Source organism: Cibotium barometz, chromosome 52 (genome assembly GCF_041138505.1).
Source record: "Cibotium barometz isolate CiBa-2024 chromosome 52, ASM4113850v1, whole genome shotgun sequence".
Classification (NCBI taxonomy): domain Eukaryota; kingdom Viridiplantae; phylum Streptophyta; class Polypodiopsida; order Cyatheales; family Cibotiaceae; genus Cibotium; species Cibotium barometz.
In genome coordinates, this window is record NC_141097.1 from 18,796,053 (window position 1) to 18,820,098 (window position 24,046).

Sequence of the window (24,046 nt, forward strand, 5' to 3'; positions counted from 1 at the left end):
GGCCATAGGAGAAATAAACTAGAGCCAATCTAATCATGCATCACAAGGATTAGTTCCACAGTTGAGAGATACTTCCTCTCAGAGTAACATCTTTGCACAAGCATATGCTCTAGAATCTTGTTGAGTTTCTAACTACCATCAATCTACGGATGGTTAAACTCCACTCCAACTCAGAGTAAATGTAAGTTTTGAAAATTTCCATTCAAATATAACAATCAAACTTCTTATCTCTTATGCCATACTATATCTGCTGCGGGCAGACCATATAGTATGTGGAGATGTTTGATAAAGATTTTGCACCACTACGGGTGTCTGGAATTACATCCATTCACTTACAACTCTTTGTTGCTATTACCAGGCATATCCCTTCAAGTATTGTCTGGACTCACACAACTATTCGAGTTTATGTGATATTATAGGATATCCCTCCTTTTCCTCAAGAAAGGTTTTTGTCCTCAAAAACTCTACTTTCAAGCGGACTACGCGCTAGTGTCATAGGTCCAAGAACAAATCTAGACCGTGTTTAATATCATATGTTATATTCTTGAGTCCTTCCAAGAAACTTTTAAACATCTTGCAACGAAGATGTGGTATAGTGTCTACGCACATATGGTGGTACTATTGATAAACTGCTTTGCAACATATCAGTGGTTTCACACTTGTAACAAAGTGCTTCATTGTTGCATATTATCACCCTTCATAAGCGGTTACACACTTATGAATCATTTGGGTGGGTTGTACCATCTATCAAGAAAAATTCCAAACTACTAATAACCACATTATCAATCCACAGATAATGACTGAGCTTGCTGCGAAGCCATAGGTTGCTAGATAATTGATGGTAATTACACAAGCCCAATGTCTCATTACATCATACATTCAATATAAATGCAAACATCACAGTACTTCGTGATGATGAACTTAGGAATTTCATCCTATCCCTGTTTGGTGTTGGTATGAAGTATAACTATGAGAACATTATTTGCTGCCACCTCATTATAGCGGCAAAGCTACCTACCCATCACAGGTGGCAATCTCTACCAAGCTATAACCAATGACTAGCAAATAAACGAGTACTCTTGTAAGAACTTCATAACCATATCTCACACCCAACTCATAATCACTACGGATTAAATGCCAGGGCTTGCAAAATTGAATGTTATCTGATAGGTAGAGGGGATCATCAAACTACGGATGACCTCGACAACTCACTAGGGCTAGTGATGTGTAACTTTTAAGTTACTCCATTCTCCTTGATATTCCATACCATCGAACAAATCGGTCCCTCGATTTGAGCAACGTCAACATATTTATGAGTACCTCGATACTCATGGATTGTGGTTCGGTAATTTAAATTGTTGATCTAGAGTATCTTTCACTCGAGGATCTTAATTTTATTAGCAGTTATGTATTAGTAGTGAGTAACTACGTACCCACTATCATCACACTAGTAGCTCCATACTAGTCTGTGAGTAACTCCGTACCCAATGGCGTACCTCCCCCGAGTGGGAGTACCATATACAACCATCTATAACAAGATGATTAAGTCACTTGCTGCTAAAAAGTGACTACACAAATTGACCCCTCCATTGCACATTGCAGTACAATCTCTGGTATTACAACACGAATTTTTGGACGTCCTTAATAGAGGTCAACTTAAAACTAGTGCATAGGTCTTGTGGAGTCTCGGCTGACCTAACCACACCACTGGTGACTTCCTACAAAAAATGTGGCGCCGAAGTCACCACCTATGTACTTTAACTCCGTAAAGTACATGGTCTTCATCTATCATCTATGGGAAGTTGTAAAACATTCATACGAGATGGATTTTTATCACCCTAAAATCATTGTGCACTATTTTAGTGTGAAGAGCTTTTTTCCTGGGTACCATGGTTCACCCCAAGCTCATCTTTTGCTAAATTCTCCGATTTAACAAAAGATATGTCTGCCTCCGAACACTCCGGTTCAGCCCCAGACTTTGAGTTTACCTCTTAACACTCCGGTTAAGTCAAAACTCACCAGATACAGTAGGATTTACCACTAAGCTCTCCGGCTTAGCCTTCTATCCTAACTCAGCCCGAGTTATGTACACTTCATATGTCGGATCCGATACTAACAACAACCAGGCTCATCTGGAGTGAGATACTACTCACTATTGCCATGTAAAATCTTATTAAATCCATGGAATGCTCCACTCATTCCCAAGGGTCATATGACTTATAGGGTTTACACGCACATGAACTTTGTAAGCAAAATAGCCTGTCATGCAATATTACAATTGCTTATGTAGGAAAGTAATATATTTTCCAAATTCATATGGTAGCAACTAAAATGTGCTCACAATCGCACACTTATGTTGAACATAGGCAAGACTACGCTTGCAAAATGCTATAGGGCGTCCCCCATGCATGAAACTGTCCAACCAAACTAGTCTTACTGCTAACCTCTAGATTTAGATCACTCCGGAACTAAATCACTCTATTAGCACTAGTACACCATCATGGTCTTGCTACCTAGAGCTTCTCCGAACTCTCTAACTGGGTTTTATCCCAACTCATGGCTATATTTGTAATTGTCAAAGTTCAAATTTTATCTTGCACACTTTATCACTACAGACAAGTGTACATACAACCTGCCAAAGAGTCAAGTTACATGCACAAGCCTTGGCATCCCATTCCACCAAGACTACAATCGATTCCGTGCGAATTTGATGTCCCATACCATCAAATTACCGCCAAACCAATTGATGTGACATATAAAAAGGCTCTTTCCCCCCTCGAAAGATCACCATAAACTGTCGAGCAGTGGGATGTCGACGCATGGCCATAAAAAAGAAGAGAAAACCATGCTAGTGAGTTTAAGAATAGTTCTCTTCGATCAAATTTTATAAGGGCATTGAGCATTACATCTCAAGACTATACCCTTTCAGATTTATCTTTGATTTCTACAAATCAATCCTAAATTTGCTATTATTATCTAGGCGTATGCTAATCCTTCAGATTAGTACTTTTACTAGGCAATCACGTGACTAAATCAAACTAGTCACCAATCTCTAGGCCCAAGTAGTGACACTATTTTGTTACTACCAACAAGGGCCAGCTTGCCTCTACGGGCCAAGGCTCGCTTGTGGCTACAAACAGTAAGCAACTTGTTTGGACACAAGGCATAACCATATCAAGACTACGCTTGTACATGGATTCATTTTCCAAAGTTTATCACAATCTTCTAGCACCTGTTAAAAGATTGTGAAGGGTTATGAGCACTACGGCTCAATTAGGCTTACCTCAGATACTCAATCTAGAGTAGGTCTAAAGACTAGCCACCATAAGGTAGCTTTTAGAGTAAGACCTCTCAGGGATACTCCCATCCTATCAAACGAAAGGAGTAATGACATACTCCAAAGGTGGGCAAAGTAGCTCCGTACTCTATTATAAGCCATGTTGAACAATTAGACCGTTAACATCATGAACATCCAGGTTTCGATGAACTCCGAATTGAAAGATCACTACGGACCTCACTCTAAGATTACTACAAATCTTAGAATAATAGACCTCTAGGACCATGCACAAGTGCTTGCATCTCTACGGATCTAGCATAATACACTTTGGTTGTTAAGCACAACACAACACTGCGGTTGTTTAGTACGTCCTGATCCAAGAGATCATCTCATGATTCTAGGACCATACAAGTAGTGTCAGACTATATCACTAAGCCTCAAAACGGGCTACGCTACAACATAATTGCTACTGCGTGTGGCTACGCACCCGCGATCCAAAGATAACTCGATGTCGATGTTGTGTTGTGTAGCCACACACACACACGGTATCTATGGCAATAACGGTGTTGCGGGTGGCTATGCACTCACGACATGTATGTCAATGACCCTATCAACTGCCCTCCTTCGTGTGTGTAGCTCCGCACACATGAATAATCACCTATGGACTCGCTTGTATCCTTTTGGATGTCCACGGGCACGCCTACGGGCACACGAATGTACAATGTGGAGAGTGCAACCCTCACGCTGTTGCTGTGTTGCAAACCGCATTCTCTTTGTGGGATCCTTGGCTTTGGTTGGCTGAAAAATGAACTCGCAGCCACAGAGAAGGCTTCCCGCAACCCCCTGTTTCCCAAGCTGCTCAACACACACATTTAAAGCATGCGAGGAGGTTTCTTTCCGTGGGAACTTCCCCAATATTTTAAAAAAAAAATAAAATAAAATTTATTAAGGTTCAAAACCTTATCATCATCCCGGTGCGCTGCTGGCGCTTTTTTTTTTTCTGCTGCTATCGCTGGTGGTCGTTGATGGCCGCCTGCAGTGCTGGTGGCTGGCCGCCGCCGCCGTCGCCGCCGCCTGGTTGGCTGGCCGCCGCCGCCGTCGCCGCCTGCTTGGCTGGCTGGCCGGCCTGGCTGGCTACGCAGCACAGGCGGCTTCTATACAGCCAGTACATTCAACAGCAACAGCTTCGCCTTGGAAAGGCAAGCCCATGTTGCTCCCGAGTGGCATCCTCCTCCTGCGACGGCCCTTTCTACACGACTGACGTGGGCTGAATGCTGCTCTTCGCCCCACGTCAAAGCAGGCTCAGCAGTCTTCGCGCCTTCAAGGCTCTTTCCCCACTCAGCCTCTTCAAGGCAGTCAGCGCAAGCATCCATGGGCTCTGCGCCCCTACGCAAGCGTCAACTAAGCTTTGCAGACATTCAAGCCTTTCGCAGCCATTCACAGCAGGTTCGTGGGTAAAAACGTGGGGCTGTGGGGCTGCTCTTCGCCCCCCCCACTCAACGCACAGTGGCGACCTTATCGACAGACAATTCAATTTCGAAAGGAAAAAAAAACCAAACGAAATAGCTTGAGAGAGTTCTTCCCATCCATTCTTCCATGGCTGCCTCCCTCCACACCTCCCATTCGAGATAAGGATAAGGAGACGAATGGTCGAAAACCATCGAGTGGGCTCCGGTCCCCCGGTCACGCGCGGGCTCTGACAATCCCATCGAACCACGCTCCGATACCAGTGTTACATATCCGTAACGCCGCTACGGGCATTACCACAAGAGGGGACGGCCTCTGGCTCACCACCCAGCCATAGAGGAAGAATGAGGATTGCCCCTCATCCCCCAGGCTATATAGTGTGTGGCCTGCCGTCCACACTAGCCTGGCCGCCCATGACTCCGCATGGGCATCCTCTCCCACTGAACCCCGGATATGGCCATCCGGTCTGCCGTCGGTCACAGGCGTTACAGCCTACGTGACAGCCCCTCATCCCCCAGGCTATATAGTGTGTGGCCTGCCGTCCACACTAGCCTGGCCGCCCATGACTCCGCATGGGCATCCTCTCCCACTGAACCCCGGATATGGCCATCCGGTCTGCCGTCGGTCACAGGCGTTACAGCCTACGTGACACACACACAAACCAAAAATGTGAAAGGGAAGATTAGAAAATATGAGAAGCAAGATTAAAAAAAGTGAAACATAGTACCTCTTTTCAAAGATACACACATTGGCATACTTAAACTCCTCCTACTTGTGGGCTTATCCTTTCGTCTCACCCAAGGCTTCAAGTCTGAATGAAAAACTTTTTATTTCTAAGGTGCAAATAATGCTAATTCAAATGTCAAATGCAACCATGCATATCCAAATCATAGGACCAAAATATTAAGGTATCACTTGATAATCAATATTTATGAAGGGCATGTAGTAAGGCATTATGATTTTTGAATGTTCTTAGAGTGAATGATTTGTAGTGGATAATACTCTCATCAATATTGTATCTAAAAATTCACACCACATAGATTTGGTTTCCAAACATACAACGCTTTTTATTTTAAAAAAATGCACACCCCCCCCACACACCCCCACAATATTATATCTAGAAATTCACCACACATAAATTTGGTTTCCAAACATACAATTGTTTATTTAAAAGATGTAAGATTTGTAGCCTACGTTGATAATACTCTCATCAATATTGCAACATTGCTGGTCTCTCTCTCTCTCTCTCACACAACACACACACATGCACAATATCTCTCTCTCTCTCTCTCTCTCTCTCTCTCTCTCTCACAAACACATACACGCAAGCTTGTATGGTGCTTATCTGGCTCATACACGCACACGCAAAGCTGCTCCTCTCTCTCTCTCTCTCTCTCTTTCTCTCTCTTGGGATGACATGTACCCACCTGGGTTCAAGTCTCTCTGTCGATTGGTCTCTCTAGATCAATAAGTCGACATTAAGCAGCTCTCGTCTCGTCGTCTCTCTCAAACACACACGTATACGCACACCATAGCAATATATAAATGTTTCAGATAAATAAATAAAAAAACAGAGCACAGAATGTGGCGCGCACGCGCGCACACACACATAAAGTCGAAGATGGGGAGGCCACGTATGCCCACCTCTGTCCGTTTAGACAGATTGTTTAGCCTACTCCTTGCTTCTTTAACCGCCCAACCCTACGAAACTCCTCTCCCTCCCTATGTTTATGATGAGAGTTGCATGGCGAGCTGTCGACCCCTCTCACAACTTACCTCTATGTTTATGATGAGAGTTGCATGGTGAGCTGTTGACCCCTCTCATAACTTACCTCCATCATCTTACATTCCACAACTATGATCATGCTGCTGCAGCGCTGCACCCTTCAGCTCTGATTCGTTGGTGCCTCTTCTTCTTGCTCTGTGGCCATTTGCTGGTGTTGCTTGGGCTATAGTAGGTGTGGCGGCCTCACTCACTCACTGACACACACTGACTCACTCACTCTTACCAGAGATCACCGCAAAATGAAGTGAAGCACTCTAGGACGGCTCTCAGGCAAGGCGATGCTCGAATGAGGAGGAGACCAGCACTCCGGTTGGTGAAGTGGACGATGAGGAGCGCCTGCGCAAACACATACAACATGAAGAACACACACACACACACACACACACACACACACACACAGAGAGAGAGAGAGAGAGAGAGAGAGAGAGGAATGGCTCAGTTAGCAGGTCAACTAGCGTCCAGCAAGAGGAGGAGGAGGAGGACGATGCGTAGCTTCGACTGAGGAGGAGGAGGATACCCATGCTCGAATGAGGAGCAGGATGATATGATGCCACGCGCCTGCATGAATTTAAAAAAAAATGCACGCCCGCATTGACAAAGGGTGGCTACGTGCAGATCTTTGGCTGTGGAACCTGTGAGAAAGGAGGCGGCTTTGAAACATGTCAGCACACGGCTCTGCAACCTACGACGGCGGCTACACGTGGAAGGTGGCAATGGTGGCCTTGGCACTTCAAACGCTTACGACACGTGGCAGTTGAGTGCAAGCCCATTTATTTTTTTTATATAGAAAGAAATCACCAACTAATTTGTTAAGGCATAGTTTGAACCAACTGAAAAAACTACTTGGCATTGGATTTAATTCTCATCATAGTGCACCCATGATCAAAGTTATCCCTCTCTTCTTATCACTAAATGATAAGAAACAACCTTTGGGTTTTTTAACAACTGGAGTATTGTTTTATTTAATAGCCAAAGTGTTGCTTGCTTGGTTTGTGAGACGCAAGCTCTCGTGCGAGTCCATAGAGACAAAGGCCCTTGTGCGTGGGTTCTAGCATGCCAATGTGAGAGAAATCTTTCGTTGCAAAGATGGCTGGGGTAGCTTTAAAGATTTATACTAACCCCAAGCTTGGAATCAACAAATTTTGAGTATGTAAAACCTAAAAATTAAGGATATTAATTATTTATTCTTCTCAATTTATTTATGTTTGAGTATGTAGTTACTATATTTTATGTGGAATAGGGATATGTTCCATTTTTATGATAAATTGGATGTGTTCTTGGAAAATATCAGTTTGTGAATTTCCTAGTTTTCGTGTTGAAACTCCATAAAAATTTACAATCCAAGTGGTTGGGGTTACACGTATCCCAAGATTTATTGGATTAATTCTACAAGTATAAATTCTACAAGTATGCTCCGGAGTGGCTATTGTAGAATTTGGACATTAGATTTTGAATCTTCTAAATGGTGACACATGGTTAAAATAAATTGCGCCTTATACAAATGGTGATATTCAGCATTACTCTTAGGTTTTGGGGATATGGAATCATCCAACCAAAAGAAATAAGTTTCACTTTTTATGTCATAGTTTTTGTAATCATTTGATGGTATGGGACATTAAATGTTCTACTAGGCTCTTGTGACCTTGGTGGTATGGGACACCAAGGAAAACACATAAAAGTTCACTTTCTTGATTTTTGTTTTCGTGGTGCATAGTCACTACGTAGATTATGTGCATATGATTTACATTATTAATAGACTTTGCTAATCGTCGGTGGTTGCAGCCATCGTCTACTGTGTCTAGAGAGGGTGCTGATTCAGAGTGATTAGGGAGGTCTCTTGACATGGATATTGAGTTTAGAGCTAAACAAGGTAGTTCATAACTAAATTCAAAATTGGGAGCTGATTCGGAGAGATCTAAGGAAAACCATAGGAAATTTAATGTTGGTTTGAAATGATTACACTTAAATCCTGATCTTGATGTGTTGGTACGGAGTACCCAAGAGTTAACTTAATCGTTCGATTGTCAGGCATGCCCTATTGTACGTGCATGCACTATCTAGCAATCATCGCCTTCCTCGTCCGAAAGGAGTGCTAATCCAAAGTGATTAGCTGAGGTTTCTACAAGAAGAAGAGTGAGTGCTGATCCGGATTGATCAAACAAATCTCTTGGGTTATGTATTGAGATGGAGTACTCAAGGGTAGACCCTTCATGTCCACTTGACCTTGTGTCAAATGGGGGTGAAAATTTTATCAAAGCAAAAAGTGATAGTTTATCCTAACTGATATCGGGTGTTGGCGTGCAAACGAGCTTAAATTTTATGGAAATTCACAAACCTTAAGTGCTTGATATTTTAGATAAATCCCTGAACTTGTCAATTTGATGTGGCTAAATTGCCAAGAGTGTTCAGTGTGTAGTTGGGTAGGTGTGAAAGTGTTTTCACACTATTTTCAAGCATGGTAGGTAGCCATGAGATGGATCCACAAAGTATTTGGACAAGCTATTGAAGGACTTTGCTAATTATATCCACACTGAAGCTTGAGATTAAGGCTACTATCATGGCCTAACAGGACTCATAGTTAAATGTTGAACCATAGAGTTCATAGATTGACATAGCTGTTGATCCAATGGCATTGGATTAACAAGGATTTAGTGCTAAAATGCCCTAACTTTGTGCCGTATCACCAAGGGTTTAAAGTCAATCTAGGATTTCATAGTAAGTGGCTTGAGGATCTTGTAAGAGATGGCTCCTTCAGATATTTCAACTTGTAAAGAGTATATCCATGAGTACGGTGTTACTCAACCAAATCGAGGATTTGGAGTTTTACATAGACAAGGTAAAAAGGACACAGTTCAACTTTACCAAGCAAATATCACAAAAAAGTGCCAATTTGTACTAATTTCTATTTTCAAAATATTTTATGAAGTTTAAACTAGAACCAGTATTCCTTGTTTGTCATTAATCATCAACTATAGTTGGGTAGTATGTTGCCACCTACGGGTGGGTAATACATTACCACTATAATGAGGAGGCAACAAAGAAATGTTATACGCCAGACTTCATATTGGTGCTAAACACAATTGGATGAGTATGTTCATGTCAAAGTAATCTCGATGTATAGAGATTGAGTTTGCTTGTCTATCTGTGTAAGGTGTGTTGTGAAGGCATACCAAAAACACATACCGTAGCATATGTATATATAAACCGATTAAATAAGAAAGGAATTCTCAATTCTTGCTTTGTAGTAAACCATTGTTCATGGTTGAAAATGCTTTACGGATTGTTGTCTATAGTAAAAAATGATTTACCATTGGTTTGTCTAATGTTTGATTAGTAGAGGTGTTCAACGAGCTCACACTTGTAGAGGTGTGTCTGAACGGTGCTACTAACGTTTAGATGTCAGCACGGTAACCCAAAGACATTTCCGTAGAGACATAGGTAGCTATTGAGTCACATGGTTGTAGCGCCTAGAGTGGTTGACAGAGTAAATATGTAGATATGTATGTATTTACATGTAGATAGATGGGCTTGGGGGTTTGTACAACTCTCATTGCTTGCCCATTACTCTTGATTTCTAGTAGTGCATATGCGTAGACACTATAGATCACATAGATGCTATCTATGTGGACATCATGTTCATTGTAAGATTTGTGAATTTTTATAAGAAGAACAAAGGACTAAAAACTATTCTTGAAGAATGCAATAACTTTTTGAGAGGGAAAAGTGTAGCTATCCCTACACCATGTGTAATGTCAAATGAAATTTACCACATTATAGAACACTTTGCTAAAGACTTGTAATAGTTGCACAAACTTGTTTCATTTAACTCCATGTGGTTTCTAACCACAATAGAGAAATATCTTTGATGCCGTAGAATGTGCAAAGAACAATTATTTGAGTTTCATTTACATCTTTCATAGTTGCAAGTGGCAATTATGGTTTAGTATTTTTTAATGAAACACTAGCACCACATATTTCCTTGGTCGTAGTACCTAAGGAAAATGCATGACGTGTGTTTCGTTTTCCTTGTCGTAGTACTTAGGAAAGTTACAAGCATAGATGATCTTATGTTCTGCACACATACACTTGTTTATAGTTTCTTGACCGTTTTTGCGAACAAAAACTCTTCTTGAAGGGAAAAATGAATAGGTTAACTAAGATGGCCAAATTTATTCAAACTTAAAAGGATGTGAAAACATTCAAGTTTGCTAGGTTCTTTATCAAGAATCTCTACTAAAAACTATATGGCCTGCCCACCACAGATATAGTGTTTGATAGAGGTAGGAAGCTCGATAGTCCTTTTGAAGGGAAATCTCTAAAAAATTGGGAACTACTCTACGTATGAGTATGGCCAACCATCCATAGCTTGATGGACAGGCAGAGAGAGTCAACAAAGTGCTAGAGGATATGCTTCATGCATATGTTAGCAAACAAGCAACCTAATTGGAAGGAGTTCGTACCATATTTGGAAATTTTTTGAAGTAATTTGAAATAGTCAGTGACTGGATTTACTCCATTTATTTTGATATATGGATTTTAGCCTAGATCTTGATCCATCAAGACAATGTAGTTCGTCCTAATTTTTGGTTAAGTTCTTGGAGTCACAGTCCCTTCCACATGAACCAGGGATGATTCTTAGGTTCAAAGATTAAAACACGAGGTATATTGTATATCGATGGGCATTTTTTAAGTGGATGTGTAGGCTGGAAGCCTCAACATGGAAACAACTAAGAATGTTTACCAAATCTTTTCCCCAATTTGTTTTCATGGACGAAAACTATTCTTAAGGGAGGGATAATGTATATAGCCTGTAATGGCCAGAGTGCAGACAGCGAGTGCATCTGGGATCTAGGGGTGAGGATACTTCAATTGGAGCACTAGCTAGCTGTAGAGGTAGATGGTTGGGTGACCGAATGACTAGATGGCTGGGCTAATATGGACAGTAGGCCACATATTAGCTGGAGGTGTATCTTATCCTCTAGGTTAGGTGTTGACTAGAGCTCCATGCCCTTGTCGGCTATGGCGGAGGCTATGGTGACATGACAATTCCTCGTAACTACCATTGCACTAATTGCCATTTACTCTCTAAGTCTCTCTCTCTCTCTCTCTCTCTGACCGTCTCCATTCTCTCACTCTCTTGGAGGATTGTTATCCTACATGTAGAGCAGCCAATAGAAATTTGAACCATACACATCGAAATGTAGCTATAAATGATGCCTTGTACTCAGCCTCACAACTAGAAGTGGCCACAGTAGGTTGCTTCTTGTTGAGCCATGATATGCATGATCCACCACAAGGATGAAGCAATTACCACTAGTGGACACTCTTATGTCGTAGCAACTAGCTCAATCGTTTCCTGCAAATGCATGCAAGGAAGATGAGAAGCCTTTGCCATATAAGAGTCTCTCTCTCTCTCTCTCTCTCTCTCTCTCTCTCTCTCTCTCTGAGGATACTCAATGGACTTGGCACCCACCCATCCATCCCCTTAGGACGAAGATGGTCTTTTATAGGGACCATTTTCTTCACCGGACACGGGACTGCTTTATCACATGCCCGCACTACATGGATACACATCTGTCATTTGGGGTGCGATGTGTGATTGGACAGATCTGCACCTCATCCCATCAGTTGAGAGTGGAGACAGCCAAATATGGGCTAAGGGTAGTTGCACTAGCGGACAGGATAGGTTAGATTTGTCACACAAAGGTTGAGATAGAGGCCCACTATGTATGCATACTATGAGATTAGGGGAAGGTTCCACCGCCTCTTACGGGATGGATTTGGACCACTTTCCAAGGTTGAGATAGAGGCCCACTATGTATGCATACTATGAGATTAGGGGAAGGTTCCACCGCCTCTTCCGGGATGGATCTGGACCACTTTCCAAGATTATGGATTTCCCAAACTAGAGATGCTTGAGAATCTTCCTCCTGGAGCTTTGCAGACACAGGGAGTCCCTTTTGCGGCACCAACAGCACCCGTCTCAGAGGACCAGTACCGAGAGCTCTCACTGACTTCTTCCAAACTAGAGTGACGAGAGCAGATTCACCCACTAAACCCGACCTTCATGCTGATGCAAGAGCTTGGCTAAGAGGAGTGACACTACGTAGAGCCATTGCGCTATGCATAGCCTGACGCCCTCGACCTCGTGGTCCTCACCCCATGCCCGCGTCACTACAGGAGGATCAGAGCCATCATCTGCTACCACCACCACATGACTTTCTCCCATTGTCCTAGCTTTACTACATTGGGTGCCATGTTACAACGTCCTATGCGAGTTATTTTAGGGTGATATGAGAGCTGCACACTTTTTGTTTTGGGATCAGATCTAACATTTCCCCTATCCGAGAGCTGGTTTCGCATGTTTTTTTTGGCGATTTTTGTGAATTTTTAGACTCAATGGGATATGATTAATGATCCTAATCTTAATTAAGGGTTGTGATGCAAGTAGTTATATATTTTTTTGGGTTTTTTTAAAATGGTTTAGCATGCTTCTACGCTATCGATTTCAACAATGAATAAAAAAACTATGAAGTGCATGAACAAAAATTGACAGTCCCACTTTAGTTCCCACTTTAGTTCACCCTAATGAAGCTCAATGCTCATGTTTTCGGAGTGGATCCACTTCTAATCACAGCTGCTAAGATAATCTTTAGATCAAAGCAATGAAATCTAAGCCTCTTGGGCTTCAATTTCACATAAATCACCAAAGAGCCAGGGTTTTGTCCTACTAATAGATGAAGCTAGAATGCCCTAATGCCAACAAACTTCAAAGAAGAATCAAAAGCAACAAATAAACACATCCAATGGCTCCAAAACCATAACATCCTAATGAACACAGGGTAATATTGGGTAATCTCAATAGCTTAGAATGGACCAATAAATGAAGTAGTGATGTGGTTGACAAAAACCTATTGAGTGACCCAAACCCTCCTTGCGCTGCTATATCGCCCTTCTATATCTTGCATTAGGCAGGACCAAAAGAACAAGAATTAGACCTGCCTATAAGAGTGAAACAAAAGAGAGAATAAACAAAGTCTTTAGTGCAACTATTTCCTAGTTGATGAGAGGACTCCTCTCAGGGCCCTGCATGCCCTTTTACAAACACCACATCCCACACACCTGCAGCGGCGGGCAGACAACATTACAAGATAACATCATTCGGGGTAGCTAGCAGGGTTTAAACCTATAACCTTGGGCATATCGACCAAACACCTTAACAACTGAGCTAAGAATAAACAAAGTCAAACTTGTGCCTCTTTTTAGAGCATGTAGCTTGGTGGTTCGATTTGCCTAGCATGGATTTGGGTTTAAAATCCGGCTAGCCTATACCTATAGCTAAATAGATAATGTAATTTTATATACATTCTTTTTTAAAATAAAAAAAGGGTGCAAAAGAATTTAAAGTAAATTTTCAAAGCAATTTCTAAGCAAGTATATATATTATTGACAAATGGCCGAGCTTCAACTTGGCACCATTCAAACTGTGCGGGGACTGGTGCAGCAGCGGTTTCGTTAACTATTTTTTCCTTTGTTTGTAAAACCCTAATTTCTAATCAAATCTCAAATTTTGGGTCTTTGGGACGGTAAGAACACAGTCTACCGTTTGATGCGTTTCATACAGAGTATGTTTCCAAACACACCCTTCTAGAGCAGACCTTGATCAAGCTCTCAAACTGGGATTGTTTCTCCCAACACACAGAAGAGAAGATCGAGGCCGGCGGGCTTACAACTACCCAAGGGAAGGGGGAGGGCGGGTCGACCCAAGGGCTTGGGGAAAGATCTCCACCCGCTGGTCCACCAGGCGTGACCCGGAGCGGTAGGGTTTAGTCAGAGGTTTCCAAAATCCTCCCAGCAAGAGTGTCTGCTGCTCATGGTCTGGCCTGGTGGTGCCATACAGGATTTTTCACTGTCCCTCGACCTTTGGTGGCTCCCTTCTGTGCCCTTTGTGTGAGTGCCTTGCCTGCCAGTCCTTTTTTTTGTCGCCTTAGCCAGTTCACAACGCCCAACCTTAGGCTTGCTTCAGTTCTCTGCCTTCTCCCTCTCTGCTACCCTGGAAATTTAGTTGACAAATCTTAGGGATTAAGGGAAGGGAAGCTGTGGAGGTGGGTCGCCTGGTGATGTGGCAGGCCTGGACAAGCGAAGGCTTTGTGGGTACCAAGCAATTTTTACAAATAAAATCAACCCAAAAAATGTAGCTGACAAATCTTAGGGACTGGAGTAAGTCCAAGTGTATGGCTACCCATTGCCTCTGATGCTGTGCCGGTCCCCATATTTTAGTATTGCCAATCAAAAGGTTAATCACAATCGCTCCTCACAAGCAGCATGTCTAATAAAAATATTAGATTAGTATTAAGTTCAAAATCCTTTGAGTGGGTCCATTGAGTTTACTAGCAATTTAGGTATATAGTAAGATAAGGTTCTGTAACCTGTCCCTTATTACAATGGAGAGTTGTATATATTTCTTTGCTTGAAGTAACCATATTTCTAGTTTTAAGAGTAAGAACTTATTGTTGTCATGAAGGGTTCGGTTGGAGGGAAACGAGTGAAGGTACTCTTCGATACGGGCTCTAGTTATAATGTGGTTAGTTCTCAACTTGTCAAGAAGTTAAAGTTGAAAACTCAACCATCGGTACATCAATATATTGTTGAGCTAGCAGATGGTAAAGGAACTGAAGTTTGGGATCAATAGGTTGGAGGCCTTGGTCTCACCATTCAATCCTACTTTGAGGAGCTCATCAACTTTGATATTACTCGACTAGTACGCTTTGATGTTGTGCTAGGGAAAGAATGGCATGCAAGAAAGAAGTCTCACATCGACTTCGCAACGCATGTGTATCAATTTATGCATGAGGGGGGGATGCATCACATAAAAGATGAGTCAGATCTACCTAAGAATGCATTAATTACTGCCACACAAATGCTAAGTATATCTTATAAGTCTCTCTTTTTAGGTTGGGTTCAAAAAGTTACGAGTGTTATAGACATGCATGAAAGTGGAACTCCACCTTGTAATGCCACAAAATCTTTGCAAGAGAAAATTCTAATGGAATTTTTTGATGTTTTTAAATCTCGCCTGTCCTCTTCTTTGTCTCGTTGAGCATCGAATAGAGCTTGTGTCCGGTGCAACTACGGTCTATAGACCTTTGTACCGGATGAGTTTGGTCGAGGAGAATGAGGTGTCGAAGGTGATTGAGGAGTATCTAATGAAAAGGCTCATTTGTCCCAGTTTCTTAGTGTTCGCTTCTCTAGTTCTTCTAGTTAAGAAGAAAGATGGTTCTTATCAAATGTGTATCGATTACAGAGTCTTAAATAAACTTATTGTAAAACATCAATATTCAATGCCAAGGATCGATGATTTGATAGACGCTCTAGATAGAGCTTGTCCAAAAGGTGTCCCAACCATAGACATGTATATTCTCATTGGTAGATTTAGATTGGATTTTGCAGCCCTACAGGCTCTCAGAAGTACCCAAGACATAGTCCAATGAGCATCGGGATTAACGGATGCACATGACATCCCCTCTTGCTAAGCTTGGAGCACTGGTATAATCCATACACCTTTGCTCCAATCCCCTCTTGCTAAGCTTGGAGCACTGGGGTAATCCATACACCTTTGCAGCCCTACAGGCTCTCAGAAGTACCCAAGACATAGTCCAATGAGCATCGGGATTAACGGATGCACATGACATCCCCTCTTGCTAAGCTTGGAGCACTGGGGTAATCCATACACCTTTGCTCCAATTCCGTTCCGGTCCAACTGAAGATTGCACTTCATATCCACCAGCTCAATCCCTAAGCTCTTTGACTTGGTCTTGAAGTTCTCTGGATCTTTTGAAAACTCCTCTGAAATTGTCAAGACAACCTCATCTTCCTCCAAATAGGATTTGGAAAGATCCACCTGCTCAATCTACGGTTCTTTCTGGTTCTGGTTTGCCTTCTGGCTCTAGCTTTGGCTATGGTTCTGGTTTCGGTTCAGGCACGTGCATCTTGGCTAATGGCACCTCCTCGGAAACACACCTTTCTGTGATCACGTCTCAGAGGAGGTGAGTGCATTGAAAGTGGAATTGGTAGCCCTCAAGAACACCGAGAAGGAAGAAGGGGAGATCAATGAGAACACTCTCACGGCCATCAAAGAAGAGATCTCCAAGGAGATCACAAAGGACATGGAGGGAAAACTCGAAGCTAAGCAGTCAGGATGGGTTGAGGTGGTGAAGAAGAACATCCGCAAAGAAGTGAGGGAGGAGACTGAAAGGGAAGAACATCAAATCATTCACACCACCATTGAGGAGGAGAAGATGAGGCATGCCTGCCGCCTCAACATTCGAGTCACAGGTATAGTCGAGACACCCAACTCCACTCCCGAGATGGACAGCTTCTTTGCATGAAGCTAGGCTACAGGGAAGAGGACCCTCTTCCCTTCACCAAAGCATGGAGAGCCGGGAAAGACTCAACATGCAAACGAGCCCTCATCCTACAGTTTGCAGGAGAGACGGAGAGGGTCACCTTCATGAGGAAGAGGGTCATACTACGAGGCTTAGAGGGAGCTCCTATTTTCTTGGATGATGATCTCACGAGGATGCAGCTAGAGCATAGGAGAGCTTGCATGCCACAAGTCTTACACGCGAGGAGAGAAGGCAAGAAGGCCTTCTATCGAGATGGTCGGGTCATCATTGATGGCCGGCCCATGGATTAGTGGTTTGGGGCCTATGGGACATAGACGAGGCCACTGACAGAGATACACATGGTGGCAGTATGGAACTGTAATGGTTCACTATGGGTGCAGCCTGGACGACTGGAGCATGTTATGGTGGGGAGAGATATCATACTTCTGACAGAGACACATCAAAGCCCAGAGAGAGGGCTACCTCGAGTAGAGGGATTCCAGTGGGAGTCATCATACAGGAGGACCACACGCCAGGGTATCTCGAGAGGGTCGAGGGGAGTAGCAGTTCTATTCAGACGGGAGCTACAGGGGAGACTGAGAGTGGTAGCACAGGATCCAAAGGCCAGATACATGTGGATCAGCTTATAGCTCTCACAGGACAGGGTTATATACATAGCCCTATGTTACTTTCCTCCATCAAGATCCTCCTATGTCATTACAGAGGACATGCCACAGGAGGAGGAGACAGGAGCCTCGCCATACACTTGTCTATCAGAGGAGATTATGCATTATTCTACACTAGGGGAAGTATTTCTTACGGGTGACTTCAATTCCCACACACAGAGCAGACAGTGTGAGGTGTATGACTATGATGACACGGAGATCCTCCACCCTGTGGATCCAGAGGAGATAGGGGCTAGTCGGGCATCAGAGGACACTGGACCAGACAGAGGACATTATGGGGACCACTTACTAGAGTTGGGAGCCAGGCATCGTCTCGTTATTTATAACGGGATGCTACAGTGGCCGGGATCAGGAGGGCTGACATGCTTCTCACATGGGGGTCATACACGGATCGGAGGCACGATGGTGGACTACATTATGGGGACTTTGGAGGCATCACAGCTTGTCACCTCATTCTCCATCCCACCTCGTCCTATTGGGGCAGATCATACATACTTGGCATTTTCACTAGCCAGATCACTAGTATCACCAGCCCCCCACATACCGACGCCACACACTACCATCTACTTCACACATGACATGGCAGACATATACACTGGCAGAGTAGAGGATGGGCTCCTACTCATGGATCCCCTGGCAGCACCCCTATGGATACCATTACAGCCCAGCTGGCATCACTCCTACACACGGCTGTATTACAGAGCTTCCCACATCGTGTCCACTCAGGAGAGCCTGCGAGATCTGGGACTATGCCCCAGAACAGATGGTATGATGACGAGTGCAGAGCCCTATTCTCACGGCTCCGCATACAGAGAGCCTTGGGAGCCATCACAGAGCAGGAGTCGAGGAGAGAGATGAGGAGACTTACTCGCCGAAAAAGGCGGGCCTTCGCAGAGATACAGGAACTAGAGATCTTCCATTTCTTCATGAGTAGAGATAGCCCTATCTCTTCAGAGAGCCCCGGACACCGACACCCATTGCAGACCCACAAACATGGCACACATATGCAGAGGGCCTATACCACGCCCCACAGCAGCCACCTATACCTCAGCCCCACAGGAGCCTCAACCTACCACAGCTAGCTTCTTTACCCACTCGATGGTAAAAGAAGCTATCCGTCGCCTACAGCAGCATGGACAGGCCACCGACCATATGGGCCTACAGGGTGAGCATCTCATATATGCAGTAGATTCTTTGGCTCCTTTCCTTGCACACCTGTTTAACAGGGCACTAGCAGAGGGTTTGCCTGCGGAGTGGACGATGCACACCATTGTGCCGATCCACAAAATAGGGGATATGCTCGATCCGAGCAACTACAGGATGGTTATGGTTGGCCACGTGTTGGCCAAACTCTATGGTGCAGTGTTGGAGCAAGAGCTTAGCTTATATGCTGAGCGAGCAGGTTTACGCTCATCAAGGCAGGCAGGCATTAGGAGAGCTTTCTCTACCACTGACCATGTATTCACTTTGAGACGTATGATTAATCAGGAGGCCAGAGTGAGGAAGAGAAAGCTCTATTGCTGCTTTGTGAATTTCCGCAAGGCATTTGACAGATCTCCCGAGAGGAGAGGGTATGCAGATTGTGCAGAGAGGAGGTGGAGAGTGAGGAGCATTATGTATGCAGATGCAGAGCATATACAGCCATCAGAGAGAGATATCCCATTTTATTTAGAGAGCCACATTCCCTACACCAGATCTTTGAGGCAGCAGACCAGCGCATACTAGGGAGATTCATTCTAGACATACAGCGTCACAGAGAGACATCATTACAGGCTCAGACAGCTCCAGAGGGGGGACGACTGACACAGATTACTACATTTTTTCAAAGATCCACCCCACTCCCAGCCCCTACACAGCAGGGAATTACTCTCCAGAGAGCAGAGACACTCAGAGCCCGCGGGAGACAGAGGACACTTGGCTTTCGGACACCACGCCTATACCAGAGAGAGATGACAGAGATCAGAGCTCAGTTTCACAGAGAGGGTGCGGAGCGACTGGCGTGCTTCAGAGCAAACCCAGGCATGTTCTTCAGAGAGCTGTGGACACCCCCTTCATTGATGTATACCATTCTATACCCCCAGTATGGTACAGGATGGAGCTAGCTAGTTTGCATATCATGATTGTATACTCCATGCATGTAGCTTTGCATTCTCCTAGTAGTAGAGCTCCATCACCTCCCCCACTCATTGTACTTATTGCACACCCGATTTAGCTTTTTAGTTTAGTACTTTTTCATTTTGTTGGGATGACAGAGGATACCCCACATAGGTACACTGATTTGTCTCATAGGCCGAGTTCAGTCTTTTGGAAGACGTTAAAATCTTTCTTTCTTTATTTCTCTCTCTCTCTCTCTCTCTCTCTCTCTCTCTCTCTCTCTCTCTCTCTCTCTCTCTCTCTCTCTCTCTCTCTCTCTCTCTCTCTCTAACACACACCCCTCTCAAGAGGTCAAGAAGATAACGTCACAAGATGTTACATGCGGAAGCTCTGGGAGCTTTCTTTCAACACATCCCAGAACATGCTCATGCAAAAACACACGCAAAAGAGAGAGAAGAGGGAGAGATAGCTGAGAATTCACTATATCATATAGTACAAAAAGGAGGTACAAATCCCATAGCCATAGGCTGCCTGGAAAAGGTAGTAAATTACCTAAACTACTCCTAGTTCTAGGACCCAGCCCCAAGCTAGGACTGAATACCTAAAACGATGAGCAAGGCTGCCTTTTATAGGCAGGACATGACCATATAAACTGGCCGACTGCTAGTCAGCCAACTTCTTGGACAAAGCTTAATCATCATGCTGCAGCCAATTGGGTATAACCTGTAAAATGTTGGCCGACAGCCCCTCATATTCATGCACAATCAAATCCCTGCACAAACCAGCAACTCAAGCTCCAAACTTCTAGTTCTGATCTGTCTTTATCTTGTTGCCTCTTCAAGACTAGCTTTGAGGTATGCCTGTGCATGTCTTGCGCATGACATCTCCCTCTACTAAACTTGATGACGGGATTCGAATTTGTTTCTTGGATGACTTTCATCATCTCATTCTATTCCCCCTGGAGTCCCCTCTGTCATCCTTCCTTCTCAACAACCTTTTCAGTGAACACCCGGCCCGGTCTCCAAATCCACTCTAACTCTAACAAAGATCTATGCATCTGTTTCATCCAGTCCCCATTCCGTTCCTACCTTGTCCCTGAACACTGTCTTTTCTCTTCTGTCCTGAGAAATGAGTCTGGCACTCTCACTCCACCCCTTGGAGGATCAATCTCCCTTGGAACCTTTGCCTGAAAGCCTTTCTTGGGTGCCCTAAGTGGCACCCAACTCATAGGACTGCCATCCCCTTGGGCTTTGTGGAACACCACCAACCAACCTCCTGGGAGTTCTTCCCTGTCTTGTGTTCCTCGCCTTGGGCCTCGTACTCATGCACTTTCCTGTACCTTGGACTTGTACACCTTCATCTGGGACTAAATCAGTGTTTAGCCTTGCTAAGCTTGATGCTCTGATACCAATGTTACATGCGGGAGCTCTGGGAGTCTTCTTTCAGCCTTAAACACATCTTGGAACATGCTGATGGGAGTCTTCTTTCAGCCTTAAACACATCCTGGAACATGCTGATGCAAAAACTCAAGCAGAAGAGAGAGAGAGAGAGAGAGAGAGAGAGCTGAGAATTCAATATATCATATAGTACAATTTACAAAAAGGAGGTATAAATCCCACAGCCATAGGCTGCCTTGAAAAGGAAGTAAATTACCTAAACTACTCCTAGTTCTAGGACCTAGTCCCAAGCTAGGGATGAATACCTAAAACGATGAGCAAGTTTGCCTTTTATAGGCAGGACATGACCATATAAACTGGTCTGGTCGGCCAGCTTCTTGGACAAAGCTTAATCATCATAATGCAACCGACTGGGTATAACATGTAAAATACTGGCCGACAGCCCCTCATATTCATCCACAGTCAAATCCTTGCACAGACTAGCAACTCAAGCTCCAAACTTCTGGTTTTGATCTGTCTTTATCTTGTTGTCTCTTTAGGACTAGCTTTGAGGTATGCCTGTGCATGTCTTGCACATGACACAAGACAATGTGAGCTCACATGTGCTTCAACAGTCTCGTTGATTGAAGATGATCACTAAGAGGGCCTCAAAGAGTTGTTGTGGTAAGGGGATTCATCAATCGAATAAATCCATAATGATATATGTATATATATCAGTATCATTTTCACTTATTCTTAGAAGGCCTAGTTGTGGATGAAGTACCACATGCATTTCTAAATTGGGTATGCTCACCTGGTTGGGATTCCATGGTTGCTCAACCATGTGGTGAAGTAAAAAAGGAAGGATTCACTACCACATTTGAAACCAATCCAGGGAATTCGCGATAATAGACAAACACTTTAGTACCAGACACAAACTTTGAAACACAGAGGAAGAACCACAAACAATACCAAAACACATCACTGATCCGGAACAGCTAGTCCCCCATAGAAACTTATTTATTCAGAGTAGAAGCTTTTACAACAAACCAAGGAGAGGGTTCAAACTTGCACCAGATTTTCCACAAAGCTTCAACAAAACTCTTGCTCAAGATCAAGATACAAACAACACCAAAAAGCTTTACAAAGGCTATCCCAAATAGTCTCAAAATCGGTCCAAACACTGCCTACTGCACATCCCGGACTGTACAGATACTGAATAGTACGGCCAGGGCAAGGAAAAGGGCACCACCAGACAGCTGTACGGCTAGCGCAAGGAAAAGAGCACCACTAGACAGCTATACGACCAACGCTCGGGGATACTTGCAGTCAGCGCGCAGCACTAGAGAGAGAGAGAGAGAGAGAGAGAGAGAGAGAGAGAGAGAGAGAGAGAGAGAGAGAGAGAGAGAGAGAGAGAGAGAGAGAGAGAGAGAGAGAGAGAGAGAGAGAGAGAGAGAGAGAGAGAGAGAGAGAGAGAGAGAGAGAATGAAATGATATATTAACATCTTCAAAAGGCCAAAATGACCTATGAGACCAAAAAGGTTACAACAATTGGTGGATCTGATACAATGTCTGTGTAAGAAAAGCTAAAACAACTAAACAACTAACTGAAACTGAAACAACAACTATGAGGAAAAGTAAGGTACTAGGAGCTCCTAATGGATAACATCTGGGGGGAAGGAAAACTCCAGCAAAACAAAGGTAAGCATCATATACATCACTATCCAAAGATGTCTCTCATCAGTCGATGGCGGATATCCTCAATGTCCTCCATGGTGAGTACTCTGACTAGACATCTCCCATGCCGTGCTAGTATGGTCCTGATCCTCTGTTGTAGTCTCCGCACCGGTGTCAAGATGGGCCTCTCCATGGTGAGTACTCTGACTAGACGTCTCCCATGCCGTGCTGATCCTCTACTGTAGTCTCCGCACCGGTGTTAAGATGGGCCTCTCATCTTGGGGCGCCTGGACCGCCCCAGCTCTATAGCCCGATCAATCAGTGTACCTCTGGTACGGCTATACTCTGGGGCTAGCTGCAATGCCTGCTGGCCTGACTACTCAATCTCTGGTCGAAAGAAGTCTGTAATCTGCCTCTATAGGTGTCTCTCCCTCTCTGATCCCCTCCCTCTCAAGAGACCCTCTCTATGTCTACGCAGCTCCAGCAAGTATAATCCGAGGCATCTCTGATCCTAGTATCTCATGACTCTGGAAAGTGGTCCGAAACCCTCTCTGAACAGGCAGTGAAATCTCAATGATAGTCTCTTAATTCAAAGCTAAATTCTAAGCTCGATAAGCTAGAGAGTAAGAAAATGATATTTTCATGATTTTGTGCTATTAAAATAATGGTAAATTCTTTTAGATTGTTTATAAGTAGTTGAAAACTACTCTAATTCATTCTAAATGAGAAATGGATTATCTAACAATTTAGAAAAAGAGGATTGTTGAAATTAGGTTAATCTAGTAGGATAATCATAGTTATATTTAATTTTATGGCATCCCTTTTCAAAGGATTTAGTCATAAAGATGGCTATTCTTTTAGAGAGAGATTTACTTAAAGAAAGCATTACAAATAAACATAAAGATTAACTTTCTCTTAATTAAACATTAAGACTTTAAGGGAAAGCTTGATTTGAATTAAAATAATCATTTAGAAAGCTTCTCAAGCTTGAGACGGACTGAGAAGAAGAAAGTTATTGAGAAAATTGAAAAAAAAACCATAAAATTTTGATTTTACCTCCAAGTTTGGCTTGATTCTCTAATTGTAGTAAAGCCCCCGACCAATCAATTGGTCCATCAAGAGAGAAGAAGAGCAACTCCAAGAGTTGTTGTAGAGAGAGAGAACTCCCAAAACACCCAACCATTTGAAAATACAATCGATCGTGAGTTATAGTTTTTAAGAGACCAAAAAAATCCTTTAAAAACAATCCAAATCTAGCACCAAAAGAATCTTTGACGTGCCAATAAAGTAGAACTTTA